Here is a 15,614-nt window from a genome sequence, read left to right as displayed (position 1 = left end):
TTGCTTAAAAATAAATTGAAATTTTTGTGAATTAAAGCGATATATATTTCTACTTAATAAAAGAATAATAATAATAATAATAATAATAATAATAATAATAATAATAATAATAATATATTTCTACTTCAGAGTTATAAGGTGTTTCTCTCAAACAAATGAAACATGTAATAAACAGATATTTCTTGTAAAAATGAGCAAATATTTGCTTGGAAAAAATGCATGAACTGTATTGAAAAATTAAGAGTCATTAGAAAAGTATAGTCACGTGGTGGAAAATCAATGAATTGTGTTTTAAGACCGCTAGTATATATTTCATTTGAGTCCTGCTCAAAAAACAAAAATAAAATTGACTCATGTCACCTATTACAATCTCTTGACTTATTTCATGCATATTTTTATTTATTTAAATTAGATTAAAATCCACACATTGTGCGAGTAAATATAATTTTTTTTTTAAATATTTTACAATATTATACATATAATTTGACAATAATTTAAATAAAATTTCACGATTTTGTCTTTAGAAAAAATATATCGGTAGGTTGATGCGTCAATGTTGTCTATTTACAATTTTAATGTGTCGAAACATATTGTATATAATGCAAACAATACTTAAAAAATATGTAATTGAGGTAACTTTTTTTCTAGTACTGAACCAATTTACTATATTGTACCAAAATTAAAAATAATTTACTATTTAAAATATATTTTAGTATATAATCATACAAAAAATATTCAATATTTAAGATAACATACAAATTTTCTTATAAGTCCATAACAACAATAGTATAATAAGAATAAATAAGAAAAGACATGTTGAAACAATATAAATTGAATTTAAAGAACTTTATAATTCAATAACGAATTGTTGGTCTAATTCTAAAGGATATCTCTCTATCTGGTTTGAATATTAATTTTAGTTAGCTAATAAGTCACATGAGATATATTTATATATTTTATAGATCTCACTAAAAATAACTATTTTTTATTTAAAAAAAAATTATTTATTTCGTGATGATATTATGTAACACTCAATTTGAAGAAATTAAATGATTGTAGAAATTAAAAATGTGGGATAGGTATATCTCATAGACATGAATTATTTCTTATTTTTCATCTAAGAAAATCTTAGAGAGTTAAGTGTTAAACTATTTGACTCGATATGTCTAAAGATGAGGTGAAAAAGATATTGTAGTTGTCATCATATAATATTGTATAACTTATTCATATTATCACTGAAATTTAAGAGATGTGTATTGGTGTTAGAAACTTGTTTCAAATTTCAATGTATATCCGAAAAATACATTTGATTACCCATAATATACTATGTAATGAAAGATAAGCACATTTTGAAAGAAAAAGTGATGTATTTGGACCAAATGTCAACAACAACAATTGATCACAAATATATCAAAATATATATAAATAAAATTAAAACTCAAAGATGTAAACTAATAAAATGTATGAATTATCGCACTTTTTGTTTATCTAAAAGAAAAAAAGTTTGAAAGTATGTAATAAGCATACGAAGAGTTGCATAGGGACCTAATCATATATGTCGTTGTCTTCCTGTTTCCAGATAATTGTAGTTTGAGAAAACTTTAAAAGGACACAATATATTAATTGAGATTTAAAACTATAGGAAGAACCGTTACCAATAATGACGGAGGAACAATGAATGTCGAATAACTAATATTTATTGTATTGTAATTTGCAACTCATGAAACATGAATAGTTCCACAAAATATTATATGCAAAAATAATAATAGTAAAATATGTGTTAAAACAAAAAAAAAAATGTGCTAAAGTAAATTGCACGTGTAAAATAATAAGAAGGGTGAAAGAGTGCTTGTTAGAATATAGGAGTATATTTTAATATATTATAATAGACGTACCTCTTTTTATTGAAACAATTCAAAAGATCAATCAGACCCAAATCCTTATACAATAAAAGGAATAGGAAAAGGGAGCCTCATCGGTCCACATCCTATTTGCCTATCTTCCATTGTTGCTTAGAGGCTCCTCAAATTTTTGTATTTATCTCTTATTGAATCTCAACTTTCGAATCGGTAAATTCTCAGGTGCATGAATTCGGTAATTTAAGTTATCAGATTCCAGCATCCGGAAGCCACAAATACAAAAGCAAGCCAGCCTTTTCACCAAACACTTTTTCTTCTTCAATACTCAACCTCAAATTCTTCACACATTTTCACGTTTTCAGAGTTCAAAATCCCCATTCTTCTATCCATTGGCATCATCAATTGTATTCTTGTTCGTTGCAAAGGTAATGTAGCTCTAAAAGCTTTCTCATTGTCATTTTGGTTGTTAAATTTTTTGAAGTTATGTACTGGATTGTTTCAGATTCTAGGATCTGGTAGTTGTTTTTTAAAAAATTAACACTACTGGATTCACACATTCGATAGTGTTTTTAAAAAATAAAACACTATCGAATTCACACATCTGGTAGGTGTTAATACAATACATAATTGTCAGTTTTTTGCATGATTGAGTTTGAATTTGTGTTAAATGTTTATAGTTAGTTATGGTGGACCTTGAAGCTAAGTTCAAACATTTTGCAGCACCCGATTTGAAACCCGAGCCTGTAGCTGAACCAAAGCCTGAGCTTGAAGAAATACCTAAGCTCATACTTGACTTGAAATAGGAGGAAACATCTGATTTGAAACTGAATATTGCAGAGTCATTGGTGATTGACATCGATGTTGAGATTAACTTCATTACTGATAATACATATAGATGTGAGATGATTTGATTGCTTGAGTTCGTCATCAGGAAACTATGTTAGGATTTTTAGTGGCAATTACAAAATCTGATCATAGTTCAAATAGAAGAAAACAATTTTTTGAATTGAGTTGCGAAAGGAGTGGTGTGTATTAAAGAACCAATAATAAGTTGAAACACGAAGACACAAGATCTAAGAAATGTGAATGTTCATTCATGTTGTGTGGTTATTTCCTGCGACCAAATAATAAAATCTTAGTGTTGTGTCAAAATCACACAACCATGAGAGGGTTAAGATGTGAAATATTAGGTTAAGATGTCATATCAAATTATCTTGTATATGAGATATATATAAGATAAGATGTGAAATATTAGGTTAAGATATTTTTAAAGGTATTGTTTGACCTAAATTTCTAAAAGTAATAAAAATATTTAAAAACTGTTTTTATTATTTTTCATAAATGTATATCCAATGAAATGGTGCGTTAAGATATAAATAGTGTAGGTTCAATATACTTGTATTCATTTGGGAGTACACAATGGTTAATGGTGACAAATATGAAAATGGTGAAGGAAATCGTCTTAAACACCTCTTTGAATCTAAAAAAGCATTCATTCCTTTCCAAAGAATATAGGATACTCTTATAAGGCCGCCACAAAGGTTTGTGACCACCTTATTTGTGGCTGCCTAAGGCCGCCACAAATGTCTACTTTGTGGCTGTTTCCCCCCCTTTGTGAGGACTTTTGGCCCTCATAAAATCAATGTATTCTTGTTGTGTTAGGTCAAGGTATAATATCATCAAATGAGTTTATTTGGGCTCATCAGAGGAAAATAAGGAAAATAATTGTGCCGAAACTGATATTTTGGTGTGTGGTACAAGTTGTAGAAAGTTTGGTTATTTAATTATTTGGTCAGGAGTTCAATCCTTAATAGAGGTATATTTAAAAATATATGTTAGAGGATTCAATCCTTTAAATAAATTTCAATACTCTAGCTATTAGGTTCTGTGTACGTGTTTTATCCAAATAAAAGTATGTTTGAGTATTTAGAAGGAGCAAATATAAGCGTATTAGATATAATATTAATTAGGTTGCTATATAAATTTTTTTGTATTATTTTATGTTACAACAATTTTGTTATTATTCAATATAATTTTATTTTTTATTTTTATCTCATCTACGATTTATATTTATATCTATAATTGTTATAAGACATATATATTAATTAAAATAACATTTTAATCTTTTCATTTTATGTGAGTCATGTTGAAGGCAATGGTTGATCGGAAAGTTGACTCCACAAATATAATGTTAAGAACATGGGAGACTGAACAGAAAGAATTCAATATAATTTTATTTTTTATTTTTATCTCATCTACGATTTATATTTATATCTAGAATTGTTATAAGACATATATATTAATTAAAATAACATTTTAATCTTTTCATTTTATGTGAGTCATGTTGAAGGCAATGGTTGATCGGAAAGTTGACTCCACAAATATAATGTTAAGAACATGGGAGACTGAACAGAAAGAGATGAAGCAGTTTCAAAAATTAAAATTGATGAAGATTTGCAAAGCTTGTCAGCTGATATAATTGCTAGAGCTTGTTTTGGGAGCAATTATGTCGAAGGAAAAGAAATATTCACAAAGCTTACAGATCTTAAAAAACTCCTCTCCAAGATATAGGTCAGGAATTCGGGCTATAGGTATGTGCAAGGTTGTTAGTAGCGAGCTCTAAAGCGTAATTTTGTAACAGTGTTAGAGCGAAGACAAATTGTTGGAGAATCCATATCTTTGAGCTCGTAGAGGAAAAGCATGACATCATGGGAGCAGCGCGCCATGTCGCGAAGCTTTGACTCATTTAAGTCGTTTCGACCCAATTGTAAAAAGCATATTTTGGCCCAGTTTTGCACCTCTTCACCTTTGTATTATGTTCGTTTTCCATAGAAAAAAGCCATGCGCATGATGTTGAAGGCAACAACTTGGGACTCCATTTTTTTCAATGATGAATTGGTTTCAACTTTGGAATTTCTAATACTTAAATTAAATGATTCAATTTCAGGTTTCCTCCTTCTATTTATTCTATAAATTCTTCTCATCTCTACAACTCTTTTCAATCTTATATATAAAACTCTCCTCATTCCTTTTCAGTGCAATTGCTCTTGCTGCCTCACGATTTCAACCATGTCTACATATGTTCGTGTTGCCTGCAGTTTTGATTCTGTACCTCCCAGAGTACATAAAAATGTATTAGGAAGCATAACTGATATAGCATGGAAACATGATGTATTTGTTGAGGAACCAGAAAAAATAAAATGTAATTATTGTAGAAAAATATTTATTGGAGGAGTGTACAAAATGAAACATCATTTGAGTGGTACACAGCTCAACGGTATTGCATGTGATGTTGTACCTGATGATGTGAACAAACATATGTTTGAGCTTGTAATATCCTTGAAAGAAAAATCATTGAAGATATCAAAAGAGAATATATATATATATAGTGAAAAAGTAAAAGGAAAAAAGGTCATTAGAGGAGGATGAGAGTGCTACCCTTGCAAAACTTTCCAAGAGAAACATAGTAAGTACTCAAGCCACCATCAACAACATTTTTAAGAAGAATTTGAAAGAAGAAACTTGTCTAGAAATAACTTCGTTCTTCTACAATAATGTCATAGTCTTTTATATGAATGATTTATATGATATAGATTTCCAATCAAACAATAAATTTTGTAAAATTTGTATCGATTAAAAAATTATTAAACATTATTACATTATTGTAATTTGATCCTTATTTTTTTTATGTTCATATTTATTTTCATCTTTTATTATTTATTAAAATATCTATTTTAAATTTTTATCTCTTGAATCTAATATATATATATATATATATATATATATACATAAATATTTGTAACACCGTCCAAACTATAAAATTGATCTCCTAAATTTTACGCACAAATAAAAGACAAAAAAAATAAACATAAAAACGAATTGCTCAAACTAAAAAAACACTAAAAGAAGAGCTTTCATATTGAACATAAAGTTCACCTTGTTTTTACCTCTAAAACTTCCACCTAATATGCAAAAAATGAAATTCATTTTCCCAATTTCAAATTATCGTGTTGAAACCTAATTGTGTGAAACGTTTTTGTTTCCGAGCATTGTTTTGGTAGGTTGAATATTATGTAATGTTGTTGAGCATTGTTTTAAAAAAAGTTAATATTTATATATATGAAGAAAAAAAATTATTCATACATAAAAAAATATGAGATAAATAATTGTCACTATTAAATATAAAAAAATACAGATTAAATATTTGTTATCGATAAACATAAAAAATCCAAGATAAATATTTATCAATGATATATAAAAAAAAAACTTAATATATATATGTTATTGATAAATCTAAAAAGACATATAGAATTTGTCGCATATACATAAAAAAAAGGGGAAAATATTTGTCACATATAACTAATAAAATATGTGACAAATATTTATCACTTATAAATATATATATATATATATATATATATATATATATATATAAATGGATAAATATTTGTAAAAGATAAATATGAAATACATGTATATAATTAACGCATAAAAAATATGAGATAAACATTTGTCACTGATACATAAAAAAATAATATTAAAAAACATGAAATATATATTTGTCATTGATAATTTTTTTTTAAAAAAATATCAAATAAATATTTGTCAATAATAAATAAATTTGAAATACTACATAAACACTTATTATTAATACATAAATGAGATTGTTTGTTTGAAGTTTGATACACAAAGGTTGTTTCATTTAGCGTATTTGACATTTGGTTCTTCACATTTTCTTTCAAAAATACTAACTCTTATATACTATAAATTTATTTAACATGAAAAATGTGGTGTTCATATGTTTAGTATCAAAATGTACATGTCTTTGGTTCTTAATGCTACTTTTATATGAAAATAAGAAATCTACAATTTCATACTTTTGATAGACTTGTATTTTCAAACTTACATGTACTTTTTATTAGATTAATTATTCAATTAATAAAATTTTAATTCTAAATTATTATGCGGTAATAAAGTAATTAAGAATCTTAAAAATATGTCATTCATAATCATCTCTTAATACATAGATATGTTATAATTCGTATATATGATTTTGATTATTCTCTTGAAATCTAATAATTTACCTGTCTCCATTCTCTCATCCGAATCCTAAAAGTATGTAAAATTATGTCGTTCATAACCATCTCTTAATACTTAAATATATTATATGTATCTATAATTTTTTTATTCTCATCTTAGATTCTTATAATAAGTTTGAAAGTTCCGAAACAAACACTCTATAACAATTAGATATGACTATTCTTGAATGTGACATTTAACACACACATACATAAAATTTGTGTCTACCGGTTACCCTTTTTTAATTTGTTTTTTATGTGAAGCTCCACATTTATTTGACTATAGTACACAAAATCAAACATTGAATGTTATGAAGCCCTAAAATCCCAAAACAAATATATTTCTACCGACTTTTTAAATTGTTTCAGATTTTTCTTAATACAACTTTTATAATAACCAATTAAAGAATATAAACATATAACTGCTTATTGTTATCAATTGATTGCTTGCAAAAATTTATTTTACGCCAAATTCATATGACTTTCATCTCAAATTCTTAATTGGGTGGATGGTTACTGACATGATATTGGGACTTATAATTGTTGTTGTTGAGCGACCATATTTAATGAAATTGAAATTGAAAATCAATAGAAAGATTTTATTTTCTTTGAATTTTTTATTAAATAAAAAAAAAAGAGTACAAATCCTCACATTTTCTACACTGTGAAAATCATACATTGTTTTTTAAACAATAAATTCTCAATATTTGAATAGATAAAAAAAATCTTTGTAATATTGGGACTTATAATTGTTGTTGTTGAGCGACCATATTTAATGAAATTGAAATTGAAAATCAATAGAAAGATTTTGTTTGTCTTCGAATTTTTTATTATAAAAAAAAGAGAGTACAAATCGTCACATTTTCTACACTGTGAAAATCATACATTGTTTTTCAAACAATAAATTCTCAATATTTGAATAGATAAAAAAAATCTTTGTAAATTTTTTCTTGTAATGGTAATAATTATTATATTATTCTATAAAATGTTATAATTGTAAAATTACTTTGGACTCAATTTTGTTAATTTTAACACCATATATTGTACACACAACTTGTAATAATAAATTATATGTTGTCTTGTTGTTAATTAAACGCTCACTTGTAAAATAAAATTAAAGATAATTCTTCCAGCAATACTTAACGGATTTCAAGTTGTATCATTCTTACAATGTACCATTATGTATCATTGAGGTTAATTTTATTGATTTTACTATAGTCTTTTCTTATTTTATAATGGTTCATTTGTGGTTTAAAAACCATTTAAGGTGACAATGTAAAATCTCATGGATACAAATGTTCAATGACTTTACATACAATGATGAAATTCACATGATTAGATATTAATCGTAGTTTAATTATTCATCCTTTTGTGATTTATTGTGTAGTTGAATATAAAGAGAAATTTAATTTTTGATTTTAGGTTATCTTCTTCTTCCTCCATTATAGAGGGGTGGTTTAAGATCATTTTTAGTATATAATCACCCTCCAAATTATTTTTTTCCTTCATTTTACCTAATTAGGTGGTTTTCACACAAATTTAGTTTTTATTTTTTTGTTGTTGTTGTGATCTTGTCATCTGAATGTGACGTCTTTTTTTTATCTTTCCGTCTTGATGTAGTGTTTTTTCCTGTTTTAGTATGGTGTTCGTTATGGTTTAGATTGCTATAGTAGCTTTGATCGATTATAAATTCTAATAAATGAATTTGGTGTTGTCAATATTACATATTTGAAGATATTGGTATTCAGGATACTTGAATTTTGTCATATTTATAGGCATTCTGCTATTTTACGCTATGTAGTCGTTTTATACTATTAACTTGAGTATTGTGAATCTGTTTGCAAATTCATCTAATTTATTTTTAGCAAATTTTAATTTTATAGCATCGACATATTCTATAATTTGAATCTATAAATATAATTTCTTTTTGTAAATAATAATAATAATAATAATAATAATAATAATAATAATAATAATAATACATACATACATACATACATACATACATACATACATACATACATACATACATACATACATACATACATACATACATACATACATACATACATATATACATACATACATACATACATACATACATACATACATACATACATACATACATACATACATACATACATACATACATACATACATACATACATACATACATACATACATACATACATACATACATACATACATACATACATACATACATACATACATACATACATACATACATACATACATACATACATACATACATACATACATACATACATCGTGAGTATATTTGTGTAAACTTTGTATAAGTTAAATTATAAAAATTATTGTTAATATATTTTGTTGATAATTGTTTAATGTGCCTATAAATTTTCAATTATGATTCAAGTATTATATCGATATTATAATTTTTGTGACATAAGATGTGTATATTATTATTATATTTCTTACATAAGATGACAATAAGTAAGAAAATCACTTTAAAGATATGTAGTAATTTATCTATATTTTATGCAATCTAATATTTATTTTTAAAACAATTTGTTAAAGTGGATTGCAATTCTATTTATATATTATGTAAGTGATTGACATACTCTATCAGTATGATGTTACTTGACATGATTCTCGTGTGATAGAGAAGATAGTCGAATAATTGTTTACATATTTAAAAAAAAAACTCTTGAATTTATAAATCAATTATCATTCTATATCAAGTGAGATAATCTAGTATGTCAATTATCTAAAACAAAAAACAACCTTTATTTATTAAATAATATAATTTTATTTTCACGAAGATTTATATTGACGATATTATAGTCTTAAGTTATTTATAAATAAAAATTCTAAAAAATACAAGTATAGTATTAGTACTCCTATCAAGTATGATATTGTGTTGTTGAAATACTTATTAAATCTAAAATAATAAATTTTACGACTATTTCTCTGATATCCTCAATAATAGTAAAAATTCAATTCTCATATAATTCTATTGCACATAACCAGATTCTTAAATGTGTGTGACTGCAATATTTGTAGCATTTGAGTTTTGAGTGAATAATTAAATTTGCTTAATACACATATTCTTTTAAATATTAGAGATTTAATTTCCTTCGTACGATAGTTAATGTTTTATATAGTCATCATTTTCTTTGTGTAGAGGTTACTTTGATAAAATATATTTTGAGAATTTTTATTATAATAGAAAATTATATGAATTATTATGTGATTTTTTTTATACTGTCCTTATTTTTATTTGCATAAAATATGCCTAACTTTGAAATTCAAATATTAAAAAATATGTCAATGATGAATTATTAACATACAGAATTTTATATTGATATCAAGTAACCACTTGTCTTAACGATTATGTTGTATTTTGTTTTTTTTTTTTTACAAAATATGTAGTTAAGTATGTTAAATTATAAAAGTGATAAAATTATATAACCCTGTATATAAAAGATTTTGCACTATAAAACATAGTATCTCATCCTTAACTATTAAATTATTAGAGTATTTTGTACACTAGTGAGTTCTAATGAAAATATCATATTTGTTTATATATATGAGATCAATTGTAGCATGAACACAAAAGTATTTATAATGATAAAATATTATCGCTGTAAATTTGTAGTGAAAATTTAATATCCCATCAATAATGGTTATATCATTAGAGGATAATTTTAAACAAGTTGACTCATAATGAAAATCAGAGTCTTGTTATATATGTTGGATCAATTGGAGTGCATATTATATTATTAAAGTATTTTTGAAATCAGGGAACTCTAATGAGAATCCAAATCTTATTTGTATATATATGAGATTAATGGAAGTACACATGTTCACAAATTATAAATATTTGAAAATTATTATTTTTATATTCTCATATTCTCTTACACACACTAAAACATATAACATACTTTACGAGACTTTGAAAACTAAGTCTCATACTGTATGATGAGATTTTTATTTTAAAAAATAATCTCAGTAAACATCACAATTTGATATGTTGAAAAATGCACAATAACTCTTTAGGATGCAAAAATACTGTGCTACTCTTTTAATTACAAACTTTTCACATTTTATGAGGTGATAAATATACAAATACATGTGTAATGTTAGTACTTCTATCAGATTTGACATTGTACTGTTAATGTATTTATAGACATACTATTTTTAGGCATATGTGAATATTTTATGACATTTATAAAATATGAAAATTTATTGGCATAACTGCAAATCAAATACTTATATTTAAGATATTATTAACTCCTATCATTTTGAGTAAAGTCTTTTAGTGTTATGGATTAGTAGGAGATTGTTATAACATTTTCAAAGGTTATGACTATTCTAAAGTTATAATTCTTTTATAAAATGTAAATATTTGAGATCTATGATTTGTTTTTTCTATTAGATTCAATTTATGCAACATTAAAACTTATTTATCTTGGATGACAAATAATTTGATCATAATTGAAATTCTAATGTTAAAATTCATATTCTTTTAGTAATTGATTATTGTCATCCAAGTAAGAGATTATTTGATGAATTATTTAATTAGTTAATTGTAGATTGACAATATACAGTTATTAGAGATTATTATTAATTAAATTATAGTTAATTAGTATTAAATATTGAATTATGTGTTGGACTTTTGTTACTTAATAGACTATGATGGGTTGAACTGTTTTGCCAATGTCTCTCTACCTTGAATAGTTTATCTATTTAATCATTATCTCATCAGAGAGTTCCTCAACTACTAAACCTAAAATGTTATAGGAAAATTATGGTAATTCATACTCATCTTCATTCTCTCATCTAAATCTTAAAGATATGTGGTTCATGTTATAAATTGTATGAAACAATTTTTCACTGTAAGTAAATTGAATAGGTGAATTAAAAATTAATTAATTAATTTTATATCAATTTAACAATATATTACTGAATTTACATATGTTTTATTTTTTAATAAATTGAGTGATATATGTTACATGTAAGTCTAATTTAAATATATTTATGTAAACTCATATAGCTTAAGTAAACTCATTCTATTTATCTTTTTACTACGTCAAAAATAGATAATAATGAAAAAAGCAATTAGATGTATTGTTATTTAATTTAATATATAATTTAAAATTTGCGGAATATTAGAAAGAAAGCTAAAATAAAAGGATATTTGTGTTGTTAATCAAATCAAATAATATAAAAGCAAGTTATGTCTAAAAAAAGAAAAAATAGCATAAAATAAAACATAAACGAAACTATCCAAATTCCAAACTAGGATCTGAAATTGTATGCTTTCAAACAAAACAGTGACGTGATATTGATCATTCATCAAAATTGAAGACTGAAATGTTATTATTTAAAGAATCATTTTAATTGAACGGTACAACTAATTCACAACTGCTAAATTGGTAGATTTAAAGGCGGAAAGCACACAAACCAACCAGGCCGTTACAGTGTTATTCGGTCCTTTTCTTTTCCAAATCAGCCCCTCCATCTCTCTCCAAGCGTCAAACCAAGATCTCCGTCATCGGCGCCGGAAATGTAGGAATGGCCATCGCTCAGACCATCCTCGCTCAGGACCTCACCGACGAGCTCGTCATCGTCGACAACAAACCCGACAAACTCCGCGGCGAGATGGTCGACCTTCAGCGCGCCGCTGCTTTCTCCCCCGCGTTAAGATCAACTCATCCGATGAATACTCCGTTACCGCCGGGCCGATCTTTGTATCGTTACTGCCGGCGCACGACAGATCGCGGGTGAGTCAAGGCTGAACCTCCTTCAGAGTAACCTCGCTCTATTAAAGGAAATCATACCTGCTCTGGCTCGTTACTCGCCGCATACAGTTCTCCTCATCGTGTCTAACCCTGTCGATGTTCTCACATACATCCCACGGAAGCTCTCCGGATTCCCATCCATTCGGATTATCGGGTCGGGTACCAACTTGGACTCCTCTCGCATCAGTTTCCTCGTTGGTGATCACCTTGAAATCATCAGGTCATTCTTATTTCAGTTTCGTTAGGTGATTTTTTATTTTGTCGAGGTTGATTTGAAATTAAATAAAATGTAAATTATAATATTTTTAAAGTTTAGCGGATCTTTTGAAATCAAATGGACACTTTGGCTTTGTTTAGTAAAATTAAGTTATAAGCTTATAACTGAAAATCTGATATCTTGATATCTGATAGGTGATATCCTCTGTCGGCCATCAGCTATTGGCTATCATAAAGCAGCTAGCTAGCTGGTATGCCTTCTCATAGCTGATAGCTGGTAGAGGCTATCGCCTTCTCATAGCTGATAGCTGGTAGCGGATATAACCTTCTCATAACTGATAGCTGGTAGCGGCTATCAGTTATTCAAATGGACACTTTGGCTTTAAAAGTAAATCGTATTGCCCTTCTTTTTCTGGTTTTCATTGTTCTTTTAGTAATTTATTTTATTACCCTCATTAAATTAGTCTCTTTTTAAAATTTATAATTGGTTTATAATTTAAAATTTATTTTATATTGGATTTATTTGCTACATATTAAAATAGTAATTGAGATTCAATAACTTAATTATTCATTATTAAAAATTTTAATTTAATAAAAATCTCATTTCTTTATATAAAAATATCTTTCAAAATTATTCTAAAATAAGCTATTTTAACCCATTTCTCTTTTAAAAAGTTATAACAAAAAACTATAATATTTTAAAAACCATTTTAAAAAACAAAATCATACAAATGTATTGAAATTTTTTAAGCAGTACCTTTTTTTATTTCTTTATCCCCACATTTCACCCAGCGCATATTGATCATCATTAAATAGTGTGAACATAAACTGCTTTTCTAAATATGCCGTTTGCACGACATAAGCTTTCGACTCATAAGTCATAGACGACAATATTGAATGTTTAAACAAGAAGAAAGAAAAGTTATTATTCTTATATAAAGAAATAAAAAAGAATGCATATAACTTTTTATTTCTTTAGATAAAAATTTGTTCATTTCAATGATGTGTTTAAGCAAGTGCAAACATTTGATCTCTACACTATTAGTATTATGTTGTTATTCAATACATGTTCTTGTTGTTGCCAAAGACAACACAACATCATCACAATTGATGATCAAAGACCATGAAACTCTAACCTCAAATAGTGGAAACTTCACCTTGGGATTCTTCACACCTCAAAATTCAACAAATAGATATGTGGGAATTTGGTGCAAAACTCGAGACTTTGTGGTATAGGTTGCTAATAGAAACCAACCATTGATCAATAATTCTTCTGGTGTTGTTACAATATCCAATGATGGCAATCTTGTACTATTGAATGGACAAAAAAATGTTCTTTGGTCATCAAATGTTCCCAACGTTACAACAAATTCTAGTTTCCAACTTTCAGATGATGGAAACCTTGTCTTCTGTGAAACATTAACAGGAAACAGTATATGGGAGAGTTTCAACCATCCAACAAATGTAATATTACCAAACATGAAACTTACAAGCTACAAAAGAAGTAGTGAGAAAGTAAAACTTACATCATGGAAAACACCTTCTGATCTGTCCGTTGGAAACTTCTCTTTAAGCGTCGAACGCCTGACTATTTCGGAAGTTATCATTTGGAATGAGACTCGGCCGTATTGGCGAAGTGGTCCTTGGAATAATCAAATTTTTATAGGGATAGAAGACATGGGAACTCTTTACCTTAATGGTTTTCATTTTGAAAAAGATGGTACGAGAGGAACTGTTGATTTGTATTTCAGAGCAGACGAATTTGTATTTCAGAGCAGACGACTGTGGACTTGTAATCTATAGACTGAATTCACAAGGCCAAATTCATGAAAATTCTTGGAGTGTTGAGAAAGATGAGTGGCAAGTCACATGGAGTAATCGAAATCGGATTGTGATGTTTATGGTTTTTGTGGTCCATTTGGAAATTGTAGTTCAAAAGTGTCACCACATTGTAGCTGTTTACAAGGGTTTGAACCAAGAAACAAACAAGAATGGAATCAAAAAAATTGAACTACTGGATGTGTTAGGAGGACAGGCTTGCAGTGTGAAAGTGCAAACAATGATACCAAGAGTGCACATGGTAATGAACCAGACGGTTTTTTGGAATTTCATACGGTTAAAGTGCCTGATTTTGCAGAATTGTCATCAGATGAACAAGATGAATGCAGAAGGAAGTGTTTGGTGAATTGCTCTTGCACTGCATATTCATATTATTCTGATATTGGTTGTATGTCTTGGAATGGAAATCTAATTGACATACAACAATTCGAAACTGGAGGAGCTGATCTATTCATTCGCGTAGCCTATCCTGAACTTGACGTCTCAGGTATATATTTTTGGGAGGAACTTTTCCCACACCCCAATCTCACTAATAAAAACGTGAATTATGTGTTGTCCAGAAGCACACGTCCGGAAACACGTGATTTTTTGAAATGTGGGGTGGAGAATATATTTTCTGTTTGGACATAAATTCTGCAGTTTTACATTTTTATTCTTCCTTAATCACAGATAAAGGGCACAAAGGAACAGTCATCATTACAGTTTCAGTATTAATAGGAACTACTATAATTTCCATTGGTGCATATTTCATTTGTATAAAGGCTTCAAGTCCCGGTAAGTATCATTGTTGTAGATTTAAATTTTTGCAAACAAACTCACATTTTATTGGTATTGTT

General features: G+C 27.2%; 1 pseudogene; it reads left to right on the top strand.

The window, feature by feature from the left end:
- Positions 1-12,969: 12,969 nt before the first annotated feature.
- The window catches only part of LOC101512173 (G-type lectin S-receptor-like serine/threonine-protein kinase At1g11330), a 4,355-nt pseudogene continuing 1,710 nt past the window's right edge, over positions 12,970-15,614 (top strand).

The sequence above is a fragment of the Cicer arietinum genome, chromosome 3 (genome assembly GCF_000331145.2).
Source record: "Cicer arietinum cultivar CDC Frontier isolate Library 1 chromosome 3, Cicar.CDCFrontier_v2.0, whole genome shotgun sequence".
Taxonomy (NCBI): Eukaryota; Viridiplantae; Streptophyta; class Magnoliopsida; order Fabales; family Fabaceae; genus Cicer; species Cicer arietinum.
Note: the sequence above shows the minus strand (reverse complement) of the source record. Positions and strands in the feature narration are given on the sequence as shown.